This window comes from Rhododendron vialii, chromosome 9a, assembly GCF_030253575.1.
Source record: "Rhododendron vialii isolate Sample 1 chromosome 9a, ASM3025357v1".
NCBI classification, from domain to species: domain Eukaryota; kingdom Viridiplantae; phylum Streptophyta; class Magnoliopsida; order Ericales; family Ericaceae; genus Rhododendron; species Rhododendron vialii.
The window spans coordinates 979,795-1,002,193 of NC_080565.1; the positions used below are offsets into that span (position 1 = coordinate 979,795).

The following is a 22,399-nucleotide window of genomic DNA, read 5'->3' on the forward strand; positions in this document are numbered from 1 at the left end:
ACGGCGTCATCTCTGCTCGAGGATTCAAGCTCGGTCTCACCTCCCAAGACGAGCAAGTTTACGACGACCTCGCTCACCATAAGCCAAACTCTATGAAGGACCTTATGACTCGAATTGAAGGCTGGTGTTAGCTCATCGAATCCAAGGCAGAGAGAGGCATTGGGAAGCCCACGAGTTCGAAGACGTTAAACACCTCGGTATCCATACCGGCCCGCACCTGTCCCAACACCGAAGAAACAGGTCAACACCATCGAGCAGTCGCCGAGGAGGGGACCGAAGCCAAGTGACTTCAACACCGAAAAAACCATCTTCACCATTCCCATCTACCGGATCATCGACCAAGTGAAGGACCAGCCCTTTTTCTCCTTCCCAAATCAAAAGCTAGGAACCGAGAATGGGAAAATCAAGAATCCCATCGTCCGATGCAGCTACCACAGCGAACAAGGTCACTTCACCACAGCTTGCAAGCCCTTCAAAGCCTACTTGGAGCAGCTTGTCGCGGGAGGCCACCTCGGCAACTTCATCGATCACGAAAAGACGACGGCTCGGGCGCAACGGACCGAAACAAATACGGAGGAAGAGGTCCAGACGATCCACGTCATACACGGTCCTCTAAACCCTGAGGCTGCTCAGATCATCCGGGACGAGCTGTCCGAGGCCTCCTCCTCCAAACAGGTCATGTTGGTCGGTCCCGAACCGAAACGCCCCAGAATCGATGACGGCTCCAAGTGGACAATAACATTCACCGAAAAGGATCTCGACCGAATCCAGCTTCCCCACAATGACGCCCTCGTGGTCACGCTACGCATCGGAAATTTCAACGTCCGTCGCGTCCTCGTAGACCAGGGTAGCTCGGCCGAAGTCATGTACTACTCTCTTTTCAAGGATCTGAAGATTCCCGACACCGAACTCCGTCCCTCCGAAGTTCCCCTTATCGGCTTCAACGGAGCTCATGTCTGGCCCATCGGTATGATCACTCTTCCTGTCCGTGCCGGCTCGGTAATTCTTGAAATGAAATTTGTGGTAGTTGACGTCCCTGGCCCTTACAACGCCATTGTCGGGCGAACCTGGCTGCATAAGCTTAAGGCGATTGCCTCCACTTATCACCAAGTGGTACATTTCATTGGCACTCACGGGCACCAGGAAGACTTGTACAGAGACCAGATCGCGGCCAAACAGTGCTACGTCAACGCCGTCCGAAGCACCAAACAGACCTCCTGAGTGAATCTCATTGAAGCCCCCGAGGCCCCAGTTTTGGAGGACGTCGGTAGATCCCCCGACGACAAAACCGTTGAAGACGTGGCCACCATCCCAATAACCGAAGACGGCTCCCGTTTCTTCCTTGTCAGTTCCTCACTTAGTGACACTGATCGGAATGAGACGGTAGCTTTTCTCAACCGAAACATTGAAGTGTTCGCCTGGACCCCATATGAGATGCCCGGGCTCGACCCCTCTTTCATCTACCACGAGCTCAACATCGACAAAGCCAAACGACCGGTCGTACAAAAGGCACGACGGTCCTCTCCTATTCACTCCGAGGCCGTCATTGAAGAAGTCAACCGACTCCTGAACGCTGGGGCAATCAGAGAGGTCCAGTACCCCAAGTGGCTGGCCAACACCGTCGTAGTCAAGAAAAAGAATGGCAAATGGCGTGTCTGCGTCGACTACTCAAACCTCAACGACGCTTGCCCGAAGGACTTCTTTCCTCTTCCCCGTATCGACCAGCTCGTCGACGCCACCTCCGGACACGAGCGACTCAGCTTCTTGGATGCCTACCGGGGCTATCACCAGATTGCCATGAGCGAAGGCGATATCGAGAACACCGCCTTCATTACCCCTCACGGGATCTTCGGTTACCTTGTCATGCCTTTCGGTTTAAAAAATGCCGGGGCAACTTTCCAGAGAATGATAACCAAGATGTTCGAGCGATTACTAGGCGACACTATGTTGGCGTACATTGATGACATGGTGGTCAAAAGTTTGCGCGCCGGTGATCATCTAACTCACCTCGCCGAAGTCTTTGAGATACTCAAGAACCACAAGCTCCGCCTCAATGCCGAGAAATGCGTCTTCGGTGTTAGCTCCGGCAAATTTCTTGGCCACCTCGTCTCCCGACGCGGTATTGAGGCCGATCCTTCCCAGATTCGCGCCATTGATCAGCTCTCGGCTCCCCACAACAAGCGCGATGTTCAACGTCTAACCGGCATGGCAGCAGCCCTGAATCGGTTTATAAGTCGTTCTTCGGACAAATGTCAGCCATTCTTCGCACTCCTGAAGGGCAGCCGACGAAGCTTCAACTGGACCGAAGACTGTGACCGAGCCCTCCAGTGACTAAAGGAGTATCTTTCCACCGCTCCACTCCTCGTCACTCCTCAGAACCAGGAGGACTTGTTCTTCTACTTAGCTGTCTCTCCGCACGCCGTAAGCTCGGTGCTCGTCCGACAGGAGGGCCGAGAGCACCAGCCAATCTATTACTCCAGCAAAACCATGACTCCCGCTGAGACGCATTACCTCCCCCCGGAGAAGCTCGTGCTCGCCCTCATATCAGCCTCCCGAAAGCTTGCCCCGTATTTCCAGTCGCATCGCATCATCATCCTGACTGAGTTCCCCCTCAAATCTCTTCTTCGGAAGACCGATCTCTCCAACCGAATCTCTCAATGGGCCGTTGAGCTTGCCAATTTTGAAATCCACTTTCAGCCTTGGACAGCAATAAAGGCTCAGGTGCTGGCCGACTTCATCGCAGAGCTTACACCGCCCAACGTATCCGCTTCGGCACCCACCCCGAGCACCGAGGCAGTACTCCAGGCCAACCCTAGCACAGCATGGCAGCTCTTTCATGGAGATGTTTGGAAAATGTACGTCGATGGCGCCTCCAACAGCCGAGGCGCAGGTGCAGGCGTCGTTCTTCTCTCACCATCCGGTGTCTTGCACGAAAGCTCATTTTCCATCAACTTTCCAGCCTCTAACAACGAGGCCGAATATGAAGCACTTATCTCGGGACTCAAGACTGCTGAAGCCATTGGCATCGAAGAGCTTGTCGTTTACAGCGACTCCCAATTGGTGGTTAACCAACTCTCTGAAGAATACGAAGCTCGGGATGACCGCATGCGTACCTACCTCAGCACCGCAGTTCAGCTCATTAAACGCTTCAACGCAATCAGAGTCGAGCATATCTCCAGGGAACAGAATGCCCACGCCGACGCCCTTGCAGGGCTCACTTCGGCATTCTCATGTACCGGACACCGCTCCATTTCCTTCAATTCTATTGACAAGCCCAGTTTTGAGCTTGAAGATCTACAAAAGGAAGTACTCAACATAGAGCTTGGCCCGAGCTGGATGGATGAAATTGTCCTCTACCTGCGAGATGACACCCTTCCCACCGACAAAAAAGAAGCTCACCGACTCCGAAACAGGGCCGCTCTCTTCTGGCTCAATCCAAACGGGAAGCTCTACCGAAGATCATTTACCGGTCCATATCTCCTGGTTGCACACCCACACCAAGTCCCGGGCATCATTGAAGAGCTTCATGTCGGCGACAGCGGTTGTCACTCCGGTGGACGGTTGCTCGCCCACCGAGCCCTCACTTAGGGGTATTGGTGGCCGACAATGAAGAAGGATTCTGAAGAGTTCGTCAAGCGTTGCAAGAAGTGTCAGATGTTCGCTCCCATTATCCATCAGCCGGCCCGGGACCTTAGCCCTCTCACCAGCCCCTGGCCCTTCTCCCAATGGGGTATGGATATCGTTGGAAAGCTTCCAGTCGCTCCGGGTGGATTCAAGTTCCTCCTAACCGCAACCGATTATTTCTCAAAATGGGTCGAGGCCGAGCCCCTGGTTACCATTGAAGAAACAGACGTCATCTGCTTCGTATGGCGAAACATCATCTCTCGCTTCGGTGTGCCGTTCGCCATAATTACTGACAATGGAAGGCAGTTTACAGGGCAAAAGTATCGGGCCCTGCTTGACGAATACGGTATCAAATGGGACACATCTACTCCGGCTTACCCCCAGGGTAACGGACAGGCCGAGGCTGCAAACAAGGCAATTTCATCTGGACTTAAGCGACGACTCGAGTCACGACGGGGAAAGTGGGCCGAAGAGCTACCCCGGGTACTCTGGGGCTACCGTACGACGCCTCGGCGATCCACCGGTCGCACTCCTTTCTCCTTGGCATTCGGAATGGAGGCGGTCATCCCTCTCCAAGTCGGACTCCCAACAATGCATACAGAAAACTTTGATGAGTCGGTCAACAACAACAGCATTGCCTCGGACCTCGACTTAGCCGAAGAGGAACGTGACAACGCAATGATCAAGCTTGCATCCTACCAACAGGAGGTTGCAAAAGGCTACAACCGAAGCGTGCGCCTCAGGTCGTTCAAGCCTGACGATCTCGTCTGGAAAAAAGTCGTGGAGAAGTCCAAAAAGCGAAAGCTAATGCCCAATTGGGAGGGTCCCTACCAAGTTCTCAAACACCTCGGCTCGGGTAACTACAAATTGGAGAAGCTGGATGGTTCCCCCATTGCTAAGTCTTGGAATGCAAACAACTTGAAGAAGTTCTACGAATAGTTCTCGGTTACCGAAGCCCAATTAATCTCTATTATGCTACTTTTTTTTTAAAAAAAGTTTCGAAGGCAACTTGCTTATGTATTGACGGCAATCCAACAAGTTTTAATGAGATTTCTCTTTGGCACTATTCGTACCTTTTGCTGTTTAAATTGCTTACACTCGGTCCGTTCTTGCCCGGACCGTTTTATACCGACTTCAGGGATATTGTTCTCCCATAGGTGATACCCTCGGACAAAATTCCCACCAAGTCGCCTCGGCCTCTTCGGTCGTTCGGATTTCTGGTCACTCGCTTTAAGGATACTCGGCTTATTCCCGAGCCCCTTATACTGACCCACCATAAGTCTCTCACTGCTCGGACTCACTGCGTCACGAACCTATGGTAGGAGCCATATTCCTTTGCGACTCAAGCCTACGTCCCCAAGCAGTACTACCTTCTCGCGCCCACTTGCTAGGTTAATTTCCATTAAACAAACGGGCGTGTAGAACCAAAATTCTTTAAATAATTACTTCTGATTCGGTCCCTACCAACCCTCCTAAAAGCAGGGGCTTCGGAACGAGTCACTTTTTCTTGATTAAACATCTTTTTTATGCTTGGCAAGGCTCTTCGGTTAACGCTTTGGTTAAACTTGTTTTTCTACAAACTTTTCAAGTCCCACCGAAGCAGGGGCATCATAACCCAAGGAGCAAACCAATCAAACAAGCATTTCAAAGATAAAACATTCAAGAAAAGAAAAGCATTCATTCACAAACCATAAACAAAAGGGTACTGCTTCAGTATCAAACAATTACAATCCCTGGAACGGCAAACTCCAAATGTCTGGAGCCGTCCAGTAAACTGACCATTCAAACAAAAGATTAAAGTAATTTTCAAAGCTGCGAGGGATAAAGTTCCTATGCATCATCAGGGAACAGGGGCGCTGGGGTCAGCTTGCTTCTCGGTCGCTTCGGGCTCCGGGTTTGGCACCTGCTTGCTTTCCTCCTCTGGGAGCACGAGCTCTTCAGGAGGGGGCTCAGGCATGGTTCGAAGCTCGGAACCCTCTGGTAGAGTAAGCTTGCCTATCAAGGCCTCATGCCCATACCGAAGTCCGTCCAAAAACCGATCTCTGAAGAGCTCGGCTTCTATCTCCCGGACCTGTTTCTTATATTCTACTCCGGCAGCATCCCAGCCTTCATCGTAGCTTTTGTTCCTCGCAAACTCAACCTCCTGGGCTCCAGCAACCCTCAAGGTGTTAGCATCTTCCTCAGCTTTTGTGGCCCTCCCCTCAGCAATTACCCGTTCCCGGTCGCACCTCTGAAAGTCGGCCAGATAGAGGTCGCAGGTCTCCCTCGCCACCTTCAGGTCATCCTCTCTCTGAGCAAGGGTTTTCGCAGCTCTATCTCCTGCTCCCGCGCCTTGCATCGGTCATTCACCACGAGCGCCCGAGCGCCGGCCTACCAACACAATTAAAAATGATCAAATTCCAACAATCAGTCAATCAATCAAGGGGGTATTTCAGAAGTGCCTGCGCTATCTCTCCTGTCAGATCCTCGGTGCAACCCTCGACAGCTCGGGCGTCCTTCGGTAGAACACACGACCGAAGCAGCCCAAACGCCGTCCCAATGTTGGAGGATGCACTACCGGCGTGATGAATTAGGCGCCCCGAGTAGTGACGAACCTCGGGGGCCTACGGGACCTCCCTCGCCGGAACCGAGTCCCCGTTTCGGTTCCCCCCTGCTCTCCACATCTCCCTCATCTCTGGTTCCTGTCTCTTCTATCAAGATCGGCTCCCCGCTCCTTCCTTGTCCGAGGGCTTCTTCCTCGGTCCGAGCCCTCTTCTCCGGAGGCTCCTGAGGAGAAACAGGGATTACCCTCGAGGTTCCGGCCCCCGGTGAGCCAATCGTGACACCAGCGCCCCGTCCTCATGGCCTCTAGCGCCGAAGGTTGAGAACTTCTCTTCCGCGACCGCTCATCTCGTCGCTAAGTCCCGTCCTCTCTGGGGTCTCCCGATCGATTTCTTCTCGGATCACGCCTCGGGGACCAGAATCACCCACTTCGTCTTCCGTCGCCCCAGCTCCGCCTCCCCTACCTTCTCCTCTTCCTCGGCTTCTCCCTCGGCCACGTCCTCGTCCCGCTCGAGGAACACCTTGCTGCCTTGGCTTCTTTTTCAAATAGCCGGTATAGGTCGGTTTGTATCCGAGCAGATCAGGTGCATACCGACTCTTGATAGGAATGGCATAAGCAGCTATTATCCGTGCTCGGATAACCTTTCCTCGAAGCTCTGCAACGATGCCCTCGGCTGAAAGAAAGGCAATGGAAGAATCAGTATACGATGAAAGAAAAAATGTGCTAACATATACAGAAGGCAAAAAGAGATTTCTACCGACCAGGAGCCCCGGTTTCGAACTGAACCGTAGTGGCAGTGTCCGCGCTTTCCCCGGGCCCAAACATAAAATTCCCAGTAACCGACACGTAGATGCTCGCCCATTCTTCCGAGTCAGGAAGATGGTCGATAAGGAATGTATCATACCCCGTCCTACAGGAGAGGTAATGTCGATCGCTCTCTCGGTTGACTCCAACGATGTAAACACCGAAGAGCTCCTCGAGTCCAAACGTAAGGTTATATTGCCTCCTCGGCTCTATGATGCTTGTAATGATCCGGTAGGAGTTCACCGTGAGCTGAGAAGACGTGAGAGAGAGGGCTCGGAGAACCCTTCGGACGAACTGATGTAGGGGGAATCTAACGCCCCCCTCGGTGATAGCCATCAAGGGGAAGATCAGCGCTCCCTCCTGGTGTGGAAAGTCTTTGGGGTCACTGTTCGGTAAAATCCGAACGTCAACGTCATGGGGAACGCTATACACCCTCTTGAATTCAGCATAAGAAGCCGAGGAGCCATCAAAATATTGGTTTCGGTATGGGCATGGCCTCATCGCCCTCCTGCGTCCCCGAACCTCCTCGGGGGCATCTGCGAATGGACCCGGACCTTGGTTCGAGGTACTTGGGGCTTCCATCTCTTGGGGGTCGAACGTCGTCACCTCACGAGGAGCTCTCGAGTGGTTCAATGCGATCGAGTGGAGTTCGAAAAAATGCTAGGGCTCGAAGTGTCTGGCGAATATCCTCGGGAATTTCGATGGGAGAAGAGCCTGAACTACTGGAACTGTCCGAAGAGAGCTCGATGACCATTCGCCTCTACCTAACCAAGGAAAAGAATGCAAAAAACCCGTTAGCTATATGCTCAGGGAAGAATCAAGGTTTAACGCTCGGGACGGAATGGTCATCACTCCTCGGAACCCTCGGTTACCAGTTCCTACGAAATCGCTTCCCTTTCGGGAAGAATCTGAGGTTCAAAAATCTGCATCTATGGCATCAGGATGAATTTAGGCCTCGGGATGAATTTAGGCCTCGGGATGAGTTTAGGCCTCGATAAAAAGTATGAGCAACGCCGGAGAAGCCCAGCGCCGCCCTATACCAGACGGAGGCGAGCGGTTGCTCAGCCAGAATGTACACAGAAAATGGCGAGAAACTCAAAAAGAATGGTCAAAACATGAAGATTAAAGCAATGAGATCAACATACCTCAAGTTCGTATAAGGTCTTCCAACCAAAACGCTCGAAATCTCGTTTGAAAGCTGGAAACAGACGGCGACGACGGTTCGACTTCAGAAGCGGAGGAAAAAGTGACGATCTCACCTCTGTCTCTCCTATTTATAATAGGAGAGATGGAGAGCTACGCAGGAAACGAGGCGTCGTGCACCGAGCCGTTAGATCATTGACACGTGTTATCATCGGACGGCTAATATCAAGGACCCTGCACCGAGGACAGGCGCCGGATTTTCAGACCTTAGGCGTAATGACGCGTGTCACCGAAGCGACGTTTCGTACCAATCAACTGACATGGCACGTGCCGAGACAGCCTTTCTATTCTGAGACCTCGGCAACTGCTGACACGTGGCTCTCGCCTCTGACACATGCAGGATGGGATCTACCGAGGCAGGCTTACTCTCCGGTGGTTCTCTAAGAAAAGGTCCGAGGTATGATATTTCGTATAATGAGGTCAAGACCCTGAAGCAGGGGTATAAGGCTCCAGGGCCATGAGGGGCTATTATGGGGGCTTCGGTGATGGCCTCGGTCATCTAACCGGACCACCATTAACCGAAGTCTCATATCAGGCGGGACAGTGCATATTCTCCTCTTTATTCGCTCGGTATCAAGTCTCCTGTTGGAGCTTCGGTTATTACCGAAGTACAAGCATTCCGTTAAGGTCTCTTGAAAGAGTGTAGCACACCAAGAGGGGACCAAGAGCGACACGTGGCGGAAAGAATCATCTAGGCCAGGTCTGGCCATGTGCTTCGTAACCGTCTTATCCGGTGCGTCATCTATGACGTCACCTGAGGCGGTTACCTAAGCGTGACCTCCACGCACTAGCTTGGAGCCCAAGTTAACCTAGGTCTATAAATACAAAGGGATACTCATCTTTGAGAGGTATGCCATATCTCCCTAACCCTAGACCTAAACTTCTCTCCTTGCATCTAACTTGATCATCGGAGGGTCACTGGGCTAAACCAGCCCTAGTGACTTGTTACAGGTTTAGAGGCAGGTGAACGGAGCAACGGAAGAGAAGTACTAACTCAGGTCAAGGTCCCTCCTAAATCGAACCCCTACACCCTCAACCCTACATTCCACACATCCAGAATAAACTTCGCAGTCACTTGATCCGTCCACTGTGGCACAGCCACCACGGGAACCCCCAAGCTTAGAGCCTCAAGTGTTGAGTTCCAACCGCAGTGAGTCATTAAACACCCCACCACCCAATGAGCCAGGACTTCGACTTGAGAACACCAGTTGACAATTAGACCTGTCGTGGGGTTAACACTAATCGATTTATAAAGAACTATATGCCATAGAGCATTATGAACCAAAAATGACAAAGAAATTAATAAAGCAATAAGCTAGTAAACTTCAGAGATGGAAGTAAGTTGCCTGTGAAGTCTGCAATTTGCCTCCTTTTATACAGGCACTTACAAATCATGGATCTCCTAGTGCACGTTCTACAGTTGATCATAACAACAGCAGTGTCAAAAAACTTTCTCAAGTATCCAGAAAATCAGAACTTGGTGTGCTGTCTAAGAAGCACAGACACACTACCGATCTCATGTATTTGTGTCCACCACATAACAGACACGACATGACACTTTCTGAACTAGTGTTGGACACATCTAAAAACATGTCCAGTTTTTATTACATTTTGTTTAGTCGAATACATTTTGGACACCTTACGACACATTTGGGAACACATCAAGAACACATTAGGAGGTTAAAAATGCAATTTCCAAACGTTGGCCTACTGTCAAAATTTTCCAGCTGATGAAACAATATCAACATCCCTCGAAAGTAAACTAATTCACTAACGTCCGATCTCTAGCCATAATGTTGAAATTGAATAGAACAGACCTGTACATCCTTTTTTTTCCCCCCTACCAGAAGGCAACAGCTAGTATGAGAAAAAAAAAACAAAAAATTAAATGTGGACCTTTCTCTGATGTTTCTTCCATGAAACCTGCACGGGGAAACTTGCTCTCTTCAGAATCCCTAACCACCCACAAGAAGTAGCTGCCGCAGTTTTTCAGGCCACATGCAATTTCCTCCATCTGGTTTTCGGTTAAGCTTGCCAAACTCCCGAACGATGCGTAAACGACCGAACCTTTTTCCATTGTGTCCAGCCATTTAATGCAAGCTTCAGCACCGGGCTGTAAGAGGTTGAGGCCATAGTCTTTGTCATTCTCCAACCTCCTGTCCAAATACATTGATGGAATGGTTGGCCCTATTGTCTTTATAGGCCATTGGCTTGCCATCCAGTTCACTATCTAGTAGATGGAAAGTTTGCAACGAGGATAACAATATGGTTAAAACACAAATACGAAGAAAATGCAGCCTCCCCAATCCATTTTATATGCTAGAATTTTACTCTCTCTGCCCCTGATTGGTTGTCTCTTTCGGGGATTCATACTTATTAAGGAACTCATCGTTGCACTTTTCACATTTTACTTCTCTACTATTGTATTCAATTTGTTGCACATTGTGTGGTGGCAAGAGAGCTTAGGATTTGGGGCAGGGGATGACTAGTTTGCCAAGATGTCACTCTTTACGTTTGTATGCATTGAAAGATGATATGAGATTAATGCACTCTCGGGGTCCTTAATGCTAACTTTTCCAGTTACTTTAACTAGGCTCAGCAGACCTGGGTACGTGCCCGTGTCAGAAATGAAAGACGGAAGGTCGTTCTTCTCCAGTAGTGGCATCGAAGGCAACGCAACCGTAACCTCTTCTGACGGAAGCTTGAAATTCCCTTCGTACACATGATAGTAGATGGCAGTAACAGCACAGGATTGTGTGAAGAATGGAGCTCCACGGAGGCCGAAGTGTTGCGCTATTTCTAGAGCCCATGGCATACCCGAGTCATACACGAGTACCTTGTTGGGAATTCATCACAAAATTAATATTGTTCAAAGAAATGACATGTCCAAAGGTAGTAACACTTTATCCAAGTTCAAGGATCAAATTATCCAACATACCTTAGCAGGGTCATCGTCGGAGCTCTTTTGTTTATCGATGAGTTCGGCTAAGCTCAGAGACACTGCAGCTCTGAAGCGCTCGACGTAGGCGACCATGCCCTCAGCTTCGTCGCCTTGACCGGAACCGTCGGAAATGCACGCAATGTTCACGAAGTTGGCTTGGACTTGGATGTTGGTGCTAAAGGCTCTGGGGGTGAGTAATAATGTGACCTTCACATCTTTTGAAGTCAAGTGCTTGGAGAATTGTAGCATTGGGTTCACGTGGCCTAGTCCTGGGTAAGGAATGACTAGAACATGAGTTTTTCCAGCCATTTGTTCCTCTCTCTCTCTCTCTCTCTCTCTCTCTCTCTATAGTATCTACTTAATCAGCAACTGACCACATATAGTGTGGTGACCAGATCTTCTAAAATTGCAGGCTACGAGTGTACAAACTGGTCCACATCGCTTGATGATGTAGAGCAATCTGGAAAGATTCGACAAGCAAAAATCAAGGTATTTGAATCGTTAATTGAGCTGTTTTATTGGGAAAACGATAATGCCAAAATTGTGTTTTTTAATGCCAAAAATTTAGTATAGAAGAGTCGTGTAACCTATATACATGGTACAATTCTTTTATGCACTAGAATTTTGGCATTATCACCATCCAATTTATTATGACAACTTTTGAAAAACTAATTTTATGAGACGGAGGGAGTATTACATTATAGATTTTTCTTTGTTTATTACCACTTGTTTTGTCATAATTTTATTACCTTTATTCTTATAATTTAGGATTTCTCTACCTATACGTAAGGACTAAGGGTGCAACCCTCTTTGGCAATTCGTTCAACTATTCAATAAAATTTATACTGTAATTCTCTAATTCATCACATGCAAGACATTAATCTTTTTCCTCGTAATCAAGAGCCCGTCTTTTAAAACAAGATACAACACTCAATCCGTCTGTTAGAACGATATCTAACCCATTATTGTACTAGAACAATTCCGTTAGTTGCATTAAGAGATAACATCAGAGATATTAAGAATGTATAATCATACGGGATTCCAACTCGAATTCAATTTTTTGAACGTCCACTCACTTAAAAGTGACACTCCTATCGCACTTGTTTCTTTAGCTGACCTAGAAAAATGGAAAAGCAAAATAGTTCTAAGATTGCATATAACCAAGTAAGAAGTAGGGTTTGAAACTCTGTCTACCCAAAAGACTCCAACAAAAAATCTGCAATCTTCAATTCTAGACAAATTATGAAACTCCAAATCATCCAAACCAACAGCTCAAGTTATTGAGTCCCTTTTCTCTCTCTAAACTTTTCTCTCTGCTAGGTTATTCCAAAAGCCACAACAGCCCCCTCCTTCCCCTCCTCCCCAATGGGTTTTACACTCATTTTTGGCGGCAGGAGGGGAGGGATTTCTCCCCCGTGGGGTTTTTCTCTCCCAATCTTTTGATTTTGAGCTTTTTTGGGTGTTTTTGTGCACATATTCTTCCTACCTCCTTTGTTCTGGTTATTCCAAGCTCGTTCTTTCCACTTTTTTCCCAGATCCGAAGTTCCTGCTACGCGTGTGGTGGTGGATGGGATCGGTGGTGGCTATGGTGGTGAGGCTGCGGCAGTCTTTGGTCGGGGCAGAGGCAGATGTTTTTGGGTTCTCTGGTTCCGTTTGGAGCTCGATCTGGCGTTACCAGGGTGCAGGGCACGTTGATCCAAAGTCGGTTCGGCTCCTCTAGCATTTCTCATATTTCGGCGCTGGGGGGCAGAGCGTTTGCAGATGGCACCGATGTTGCTTGGCGTTTCTGTGGAGTGGTGTCTTGTTTTCTATGAGGGTTGGTTTTTCTTTTTGGTCTTTTGGTTAATTTTCTTTGGTGTCCCCAGATTTTTCTCCGTTTGTGGGGCTTCTCTCACCTCTGCGTGGGTGGTTCTGTTACTTTCTGCTGTGCTCCGCCTGTTTGGAGTTGATGGTTTAGTTGGAGTTGGGTGTAGTCTTTGGACGGAGTCCCCTTCTTTTGATTTCTTGATCCTTGTTTAGGGATTGAGTTTTGGGGAAAAAACGGAAATAGTCCCTGTAGTTAAGTATTTGTGTCAATTTGGTCCTTGTAGTTATAATTGGCCGATTTACACTCTGTACTTTCCATTTTGTTCCAATTTGGTCCAATTACTAACTTCCGTTAGTCCTCCGTTAGTCCTTTAAATAGCAAAATCATATGGCCCTCTTTTTTTGGGTTAAAACAGATCCGTTCCGCTAAATAAGCCAACTGAATTTTTTTTTTATCCTTATTCAAATTTTTTTCGTATTAGCTTATTTTTGTCTTTATTCAAAAAAATTAGGTTTCGAACGTAATTTTTTACTTTTTAGATTCCTCTTGTCATGACGATACAATAATCCCCAAAAAAATGACGAAAAACTAACAAATACGAAAAATATTTGAATAAGGACAAAAAAATAAGAAAATAAGCCAATTGGCTTATATAGTTGAACGGGGTTGCTCATTCCCCTCTTGCCCTAACATACCTCTAAACCAAAACACAGCTCATTCTTCCATTCTCCATTGATAAGGAGGCACCAGAGAAGAAATTTGGTTATAGTTTTCTTCAAAAAAATTGCCCTCAAATTCATCATTTTCATGATCAGTCATGAAGTATCATAACCACTGGTATTGTCTACCAGTTCAACTTGTGGACAAATACTAAGATGCCTTATTTTTCTGCATAGTACTAAAAATGCATATAGAACCATGTCCAAAAGTCACAACATTATATAGATCCAAAAGTTACAATATGATAAAGAACCATGTCCAAAAATCAGAATATTACATAAACTCAGTTCCAAATTTAGCAAGTCATAACCTAATACATAGACATAACAAACCACTCAACTAGGTTACAATAAATCTAACTTAATAGCCCAAGTGGTTACAAAAAATAGGGTCGTGTCATTCCATCCATTTTCCTACACTTGGCCCATGCACTGATTCTTGACTAGGAATGTTGAAAAATAAACCTAAGCCAATTTTTTCGTCTTTATTAAAAAAAATTGAATTTTGATCATAATTTTTTATTTTTTAGATTTCTCTCGCCATGATGACAATAACCCCAAAAAATTGATGAAAAATTAACAAATACGAAAAAAATTTGAATAAGGATAAAAAATTAAGCCAGTTGGCTTATTTAGCCGAACGGGTCTGTTTTAACCCCCAAAAAAGGGGGCCATTTGATTTTGCTGTTTAAAGGACTAACGGCGGACTAACGGAAGTTAGTAATTGGACCAAATTGGAACAAAATGGAAAGTACAGAGTATAAATCAAGCCAATTACAACTACAGGGACCAAATTAACACAAACACTTAACTACAAGGACTATTTCAGTTTTTTTTCCTTGAGTTTTCTCCTAATGTTCTATACATAGACGAATAAGCAATAAGCAAGAAAAAGAGAGGAGGAAGTTTTTGAGATGTTGGAACACTTTATGAAGTGGTCCTAATCCTAAGAGAGAAAGACGATATATATATGCTGGTAAAGGATTTAATGGCAGCCACTTCTTTTTATGTATATTCATATCACATGTGATTAACAAAATTGAATGAATGATTCCCATGAAATGTTGATGAAGTGACGGGCCTTGTAATATGACATTTCTCGTGCCATCCACCGCACATATAATGATTGAAGAGTTCTGAGTCACACGAAGTTAACAGTCGTCTATATTAACACAAGGTTCCGCTAAAATACATGGTCAAAATGTATAAAATCTATTTTAAGTAGCCACTTTTTAATTTCACTCTCCAACAATCATCTCTAATTTTCATTTTTTATTTTTTCGAATGAATAACAAAAACAAAACAAAAAAAAGAAGCCAAAGTTGAGAAAATAGTCATAACCAACAACAGACACCACCTGCTCTAAATCAATTTGTATTTGGAATTTTGAGTTGATTACAAAGACACATTCTCCTCGGCCATGCATCTGAGATACCTCTTGCAAAAATGCCAGAGTTCCTCTGCATCGATACTTGGTAAATGGCTGCATGCAGCTAGCTAGAGAAAGGTTAAACAGGTCGGTTCTCAAAGAATTACCAGTTGAGTTCTTAATGTGTGCCAAACAGTCACTCAAAATTTAGGCCTCAAACAATTTTGTGATATGTGTGATTTCTTTGTTCGAATGAAGATGTTTGGCTAGGCCCACTTTCTTACTTTTGTGATCGCAATTGGATCCATGATTGTTTGGTTCTCTTCTCAAAAATAATTTTTCCAAAATTTTTGACTACTTTGTCATCTGTGTTTTTTCGTCTTTTGTGATTTTTTGTCAAATTTTTTACTTATTTTATACTTTTTGGCTGTACATAGTGTACCTCTATTCAAAAAGTAAAAAAAATTTGTTAAAATGTTAAAAAAAATTTACTAAAGATGAAAAAATACGCAAACCTATAGAACTTTTTTATCTCAAAAATAAATTTCAAAACTGCAAACCAAACATTCTACGCTCGATGGATACAATTTAACAACTCAAGTAGAGACGTGTCGAGCACGACACTACATCTCTTACGTATACCTTTACTTAAAAAAACATCATTAAATATGAACCATTCTCATGGATTATATACATAAAAATTTGAGTGCAGATGTCATTAACGGGTAGGGGTAACTGTGAAAGGGAGAACATAGTCTTCTAAAATTTGTGTAAGAAATTAAGACTGTTTTATTTGAGTAAGGCTTAATTTGATATAGCTACGAGTCAAGAATTGAAACAATTTTAAAAAAATCTTACATTTTAGTTTTGACTGACAAAATGATAAGACTCTTGAGATGCTCTTAAAAAGCTGAACTATCATTTAGGAAGACTTCGTTTGTGGCTTCCTTTCTCCTTCACTTTTATTTATTTATAAGGTTTCGATCTCCTACTAACGTTTCACTTGCGTTTTACATGCTATTCGCTGCGTTTAATTACACTTGACCTCATTTAATTACTTGTAGCTGCAAACTTTTTTGTATATATATTTCTATATAGGAGAATGCTACCGTTAACCCTTAAGGCTGGCGATAGTGTCATTCACGCGCCCATTAATGAGAGTCTACCGTTCTGTTTTTTTAATAAAGTGGGCCCCCCAACCAGCTTTTTCCATTTTTGTCAAACATCAAATGCAAGTCCGAGCTGATATAAAGCATCTATTTTTTTTTTTTTGATCCGATATAAAGCATCTATTCAATTGGACAAAACTAACCCTTTCTCCTTTTGTAATAACGATAACGAAAAGAAACCAACCTATCCAAGACTTTTTCTTCTGAAGTTAAAAAAAAAAAAAGTCTTTTTTTTTCTTTCTTTAACGAACAGGTCTGGCTCATTTATACCCCATAACTCTCGGGCTTTAAATCCCTTGTACAGTACACTTGTTAACGATTTTTTTTCAGGATAGTGATATTGTCAAAACTGTTTTTATTGGTGCCAAAACTCCCACGCATAAAAATCTTGTACACTGCACATGATACATACTTTTTGTGCACTAAAATTTTTACACCAACAAAAATAATTTTGACATTTTCATTTCCCTTTTTTAATAGTACACTTATTAACTTTTTTAAAAATAGCTACTTGGGTGAGTTCTAATTTTTAAGAAAATTAGTTGATTTGTCCTTATTTAAATTTTTTTCGCATTTGTTAGTTTTGCGCCAAACTTTTGTGGATTCTTGATTCGCTCGACGAGAGATAGAAGAGGAAAAAAAATTATTTCGGCTAAAAAATGATTATTTTCTAAAATATTTGGATAAAAGTAAAAAAAAATTATTTCTTCGATTCCACTCTTCACAAGATAGATCAATAATTCACAAAAATTTAGCGCAAAACTAACAAATACGAAAAAAAATTCAAATAAGGAAAACTAATAAATATGAAAAATTCAAATAAAGACAAAATTGAGCGGAGAATTGATCAAGCACTTAACGATGTCTATCTAAACTGATTTTTTACAAGTTTTCTTAGAAAAAATATTTTAAACAAAATTGAGTGACTCCAATTATTTATACGAAACTTCAGAATAATTTCCACACAATGATTTGTATATTTGGTATGAGCACCGCTATGTGTACATATGCAATGTGTATACTATATAGATATGGATTTTGTGGGGTCCACCTCAGATCCGACAAAAATTATTCGAATCGCTTATTATTTTTAAAATATTTTTTTATGGAAGGACCCATAAAAAAATTGTCTCTCTTAGCGTCAGTCCACTGGGTCTAGAATAGAAGGACCCAAAAAAAAAAAATCAAAAAGTAGCAGTGAATATTTTAAAAAAAAAATGTAGCCGTGAACATGCAAGATGCAAGATCAAGAAGTAGAGGTGAACAACTTGGAGGTCCGTACAGGGTAAAGTTGGAGGGCTATTTTGGTCATTTACTTTCTTTCTTAGTTGAAATTTTTAGCTTTTACCCTGACACTGCAAAAAGTACTCCATTTGCCATGGAACTCGCGCCCATAGTCAGCCTCTTGGGCGGAGTATAGAAGGACCCTTCTATATATTCCATTAAGCAACAATTGTTCGCAGCCTTTGAATGAAAAGTTCAAGCAAGGTATGTTGAATTCCGATTCTACGCAAAATTCCCTCAAGAATTTTCCGTGATTCAAAAGATTATAAAAGTGATTTTTTTGATAGTCGAACAAAAAACGCGGATGGGCCATGGAGTCCAAAAAGCTTACCTTACCTTATGAGAATACACCTAGAAAAGACACTTTCATATGGTTCTAGGATGCACTTAGTTTAATAAGGTTTTAGTGGTTTAGGCATTTTTATTGGGTTTAGAATTTTAAGCACTTTCATAGGGTTTTAGGGTGTACTTAGTTTCATAGAGTTTTAGTGGTTTAGGTACTTTCATAGGATTTTAGTGGTTTAGATACTCCGGCGAACTTTCCGGTGGTGATGTGGCGCCGGGGGGTGTGGGTTGTGGGTTGGGGTGGAGGTGGGCTTATTAAGAAAGTGGACTAGGGACTCTACAAATTATTGAGATAGACTAGAGACTTTACATGTTTCTTATAGTCACTCTACATGTTCCTTATAGTGGACTTATCACTAAATCATCAATAGAAGAAGAATCTGTATGATGAGGAAGGACTGATTTTGAAAATATGCTCTCAAATTAAGGGCTCAGATCTATGTTGCCCTAAATTGATGGTTCAGATTGCTTGCAACATTTTAATACGGAGTAATTGCTTAGATTTTGATCCAAAAAGATAAAGGATCCCTTTAAAACTTTTCCATAGAAAAACTTTGACTCTTTCCACAACATCTAGGGCCCAAATCAAAGTCCAAACACATAGCCTTTTGAAGCTCATTATTCCCCAAATACGTTGTTACGGTCAGAGTCGGCTCATAACTTTCGGGGTCGGAAGGGAATTTCTTGAATGAGACCCACTCTAAATTTTTCATAGATAAGTTGATCGACAAAGAGTTTCATAATAAACACATTACAAAAGATTTATCAATAAAAATTTTGAATTTGGCATATTTTGTGTAAAAAAAATTAATATATTCTGGCCTAATCTATACGGGGGTTCTAAGAATTAGGAGGCCCCATTTTTAGCTTCTTTTTTTTTAGGCCCAAACCTTAGGCTTCCTTGACTTCTTCCGTAGAAAAACCCTATTGTTCCAAACCAGTTGCATAATAGCAAGGCCATTATGGTCAAATATTCACCCCCAATCCAATAATCTGATTATACTTTCAAAGACTTCACAAATGCATACTCTATTTTTCACACTTTTAGCAAACATTTTCACAAACTCTGATTTTGAGCTTTTCATAATCAAAATTCTACAGTCTATAATCCACCAATATAATCTATGCCAAATACTCATTCAAACTTAGGCCTCCGACAATTTTGTGATATGTGTGATTTCTTCGTTAGACGATGTTTGGTTAGGTTCGCTTTCTTACGTTTGTAATCGTAATTAGAATGATATTATCTCTTATTTATTTATTGTCTTTGCTACGCCAGATGTTCTATGGATGCAATTTAACAACTCAAGTAGAGACGTGACGAGCACGGCACTACAGCTCTTACGTATTACTTTACTTGAAAAACATATTTAGATATGACCCATTCTAATGGATTATATTCAACTGTACATAAAAATATGAGAACAAAAGTCATTAACCGCGTATTTGTAAATGTGAAAGGGAGAAAATACTCTCCTACAATCCCAAGCAATTTCACAATTACTACAAGTCCTATTAAGGGGAGAAATAATATCAAGACGTAGGTGGGGAGATGCAAACTCTTAACCTTCTAATAAAATGCAAAAATCCTGAAGTGAGCTAGCTCCATATGACTACTTTAATCAGGTTGACCAAGTACAATGAGAGGGAATATAGCATCAATGTTTTCACACTGAACCATCGAGGGAGCAAGTGGGGTGCCATAGGAGTCAGCTTTCCCATCAATACTACAGTCAATTATGTGTCAACTATTTTTAAAGTTAAACTGTTCATGGTCGTCCATTTTTCCGTATGAAAACTTAACTTTTGACATACCTATCGATATTCGGATAAACTGATTTTTTGCGTAGATGCTTTATTTTGCGGGCCCTACAAGATGCACGGTTTGAATTTTCCAAAAAAATGTGCGAAGGAGGCCCACATGGGGTTGTCCGGACAGCCCCCTTGTCTAGTTGATCCGGACAGAACTTATTCTCTACTCGTAATCCCATTTGTAGGCCCATTTTGAACTCACACTCATGATATGAAGTATGAACAATTGATCTCGTACATATTTGAAAGGAAAATATTTATACAAAAAAATCACCTTGCTTCGATATTTGTTAGTACTATAAGAATACCTATCTTTTCGTCCATGCATCTTATTCTTAAACCAGTTTTTGTGTGTGTGCGTGCATATTTATCGATATCCAAGAATACCTGCTATAAAAGTGACGGAAGAGTTTTCTTCTCTCTCTCTCTCTCTCTCTCTCTCTCTCTCTCTCTCTCTCTCTCTCTCTCTCTCTCTCTCTCTCTCTCTCTCTCTCTCCATTGTTTCCCATCTTTGCAATTCTCTTTTGAGGCTTGAGCGATCCAACAAAACTCTGTTTCTTTATTTTTCAAAATCGTAGAAGGAAAGATGTCTGTTTATCCTCTCATCTCTGTTCTGGCAGGCCTTAAAGTTTTGATTCCACTCGCAAAAGAAGCAAATGAATTAATCAAAGGTGCTACGTCGGATTTCGAAGGAGACCTCGAAACACTCGGCAGAAGGTTAGAAATGATTGAAGCTCTCTTGAGCGACGCTGAAAATAGCACAAGAAAGACAGAATCAAAAGTTCTGAAACTGTGGCTGAAGAATCTCAAACTTGCAATTTGTGATGCCGAGAACGTGCTTGATGAGATTGCTTATGAATCTCTTCGAACCAAGTTGGAGGCACGAATGATGGACCAGGTAAGCAAATTCTTTCGTCCCAAGATTGCTTATAAGGTTAACAATGTCAATTCATTGCTTGATAGAATCTGCAAAGAGGCAAATGAAGTTGGCCTTACTCCAGCAAATCAGCTCATAAATGCTAGTGCTGTTGTTGAGTCTAGTGAATTCACTAGTCTGACTCACCCCTTTGAAGATGATTCAAAGGTTTTGGGAAGGGATGGTGATGTCGCTACGGTGAGAGATATGTTACTTGGCTCTGGTGTAGAAGATGAATTATCTGTGGTTGCGATTGTCGGAATGGCTGGACTTGGGAAGACAACCCTTGCTCAGCTACTGTACAAAGACAAGGATGTGGTGAGTTATTTTGATCTGAAAATGTGGATTTGTGTATCTGATGATTTCGATGTTCAAAGGCTACGGAACAAGATTATGCAATCTTTGACTGGACATAAACTACGGAGTAAGTGGCAAGAAATATCTCCTTGTACTGGATGATGTTTGGAACACAAGTTTTAACAAATGGGAATCATTTTGGAATTATTTGCGAGAAATTGGTGGTTACAAGGGAAGTAAAATTATAGTCACAACCCGTAGAATAAAGGTGGTATCAACCATGCAAACATCTCCATCTCGCACTCATCTTTTGAGTGAGCTATCGTATGATGATTGTAGGAACATGTTCAGGAAAAGAGCTTTTGCGCATGGTGGACCAAGAGAAAATCAAACTTTGGTGGATATTGGAAGAAGAATGGTTGCCCAATGTAAGGGTGTGCCGTTAGTGATAAACGTGTTAGGAGGTTTATTGTACTCTAAGCAGGATCAAAGGGAATGGGAGTTGATTGAGAAGACTGAAGTGTGGAAATCAAATAATAGCTCACCAACAGAGTTATTAGTTGTTACCAGCGTTGACCCAACCCCACCAACATCGCTCGCTGTTGCCTCCCGCCAGAAGTCGCCCTCCTCTCCGACCACCACTCCAACTGCTTCTGCAGCGCCGTCCCCACCAAGTCGTTTTCTTCGGTTGACAAAACCAGGTATATAATCTCCTTTCTCCAAAATGCCATTGGAAAATAATAGCTCAAATCTGGAGGTGGTTCTTAGTAATTTTTTTTTTTTAAAAGGTGTGTTTTGAAATACAGTGAAATTTGCGAGATCAAATTAAAATTTAGTGAATTTCACTAACTTTTATTGTTACCGGCCGGAGGTGTGGTCGTCGGTTACCGGCCAAAAGTAGTTCCTGGGCGAGGTGGGAGAGGAGTAGAGTGTGAAATTGTATTTAGTGAATTTCACTGATAGTTGAAGGGTAAAAAGATAATCTTCATAATGAGATTTTCTTTAGAGGTAAATCATTAGTGGCTATATTATCTTATCTCCCCCACTTGCCGGTATTCGTGATTTCTTCTCCTCTATTCAGCTTTTAGTTCGATCTCTGTGTGGGTGTGTGTGCGGGGTAAATCTTCTTTTGGACAAAATGCAGGTGTGGTGACCTCTTCATTAACCGACCACAAGAACTCAGGTGAAGAGAAAAAGAAACAGAAATGAAAATCCAAGACAATATGGACTAGCGGCTTAAGCTTTCAAAATTGAGTCCAAGGTAATAAGTTATTTTCATGTTCTTTTCGTACTTTAGTCTGTTTCAAGATGTACTTTATTCAGAGAGATAAATTAATATTCTGATACTTCCATTTCTTTTTTGTTTTTGAGGAACGTAGACATAACGATACTTTCATTTCAATAGGTAGCCAACAAATAAAAATGCAGACTTGATGCATTGATTCTCTTAAATCTGGTGAGTTTAACTCTTGGTGTCTAGTTTTCTGACCTGATGCATTGGTTTCTTTTTTTGTAGTCTTCGTGCATTAAAAGTAGGCTTCCATTTCTATGCCATCTTAATGAGGAA

At 43.5% G+C, this 22,399-nt stretch overlaps 1 protein-coding gene and 2 pseudogenes across 8 annotated transcripts in view; 2 read left to right on the forward strand and 1 right to left on the reverse strand.

Annotated features, from left to right (window-relative positions):
- LOC131301595 (putative disease resistance protein RGA3) overlaps window positions 1-22,399 on the forward strand; it is a 34,079-nt gene that overhangs the window by 9,843 nt on the left and 1,837 nt on the right. For 4 of the 8 annotated variants that reach the window (XR_009191342.1, XR_009191341.1, XR_009191340.1 and 1 more), the window contains exons 1-3: window positions 21,395-21,533; window positions 21,977-22,093; window positions 22,238-22,288. The exons of 2 other annotated variants lie outside the window; for them this stretch is intronic. The gene's annotated coding sequence lies outside the window, so the exon portion shown is untranslated. Of the gene's footprint in view, window positions 1-21,394; window positions 21,534-21,976; window positions 22,094-22,237; window positions 22,289-22,399 lie in introns of those variants that run through there. 2 more of the 8 variants (XR_009191343.1, XR_009191344.1) reach the window with 1 other exon arrangement.
- On the reverse strand, window positions 9,196-11,636 carry LOC131301583 (mogroside IE synthase-like; annotated as a pseudogene).
- Window positions 20,088-21,338, forward strand: LOC131301584 (putative disease resistance protein RGA3; annotated as a pseudogene).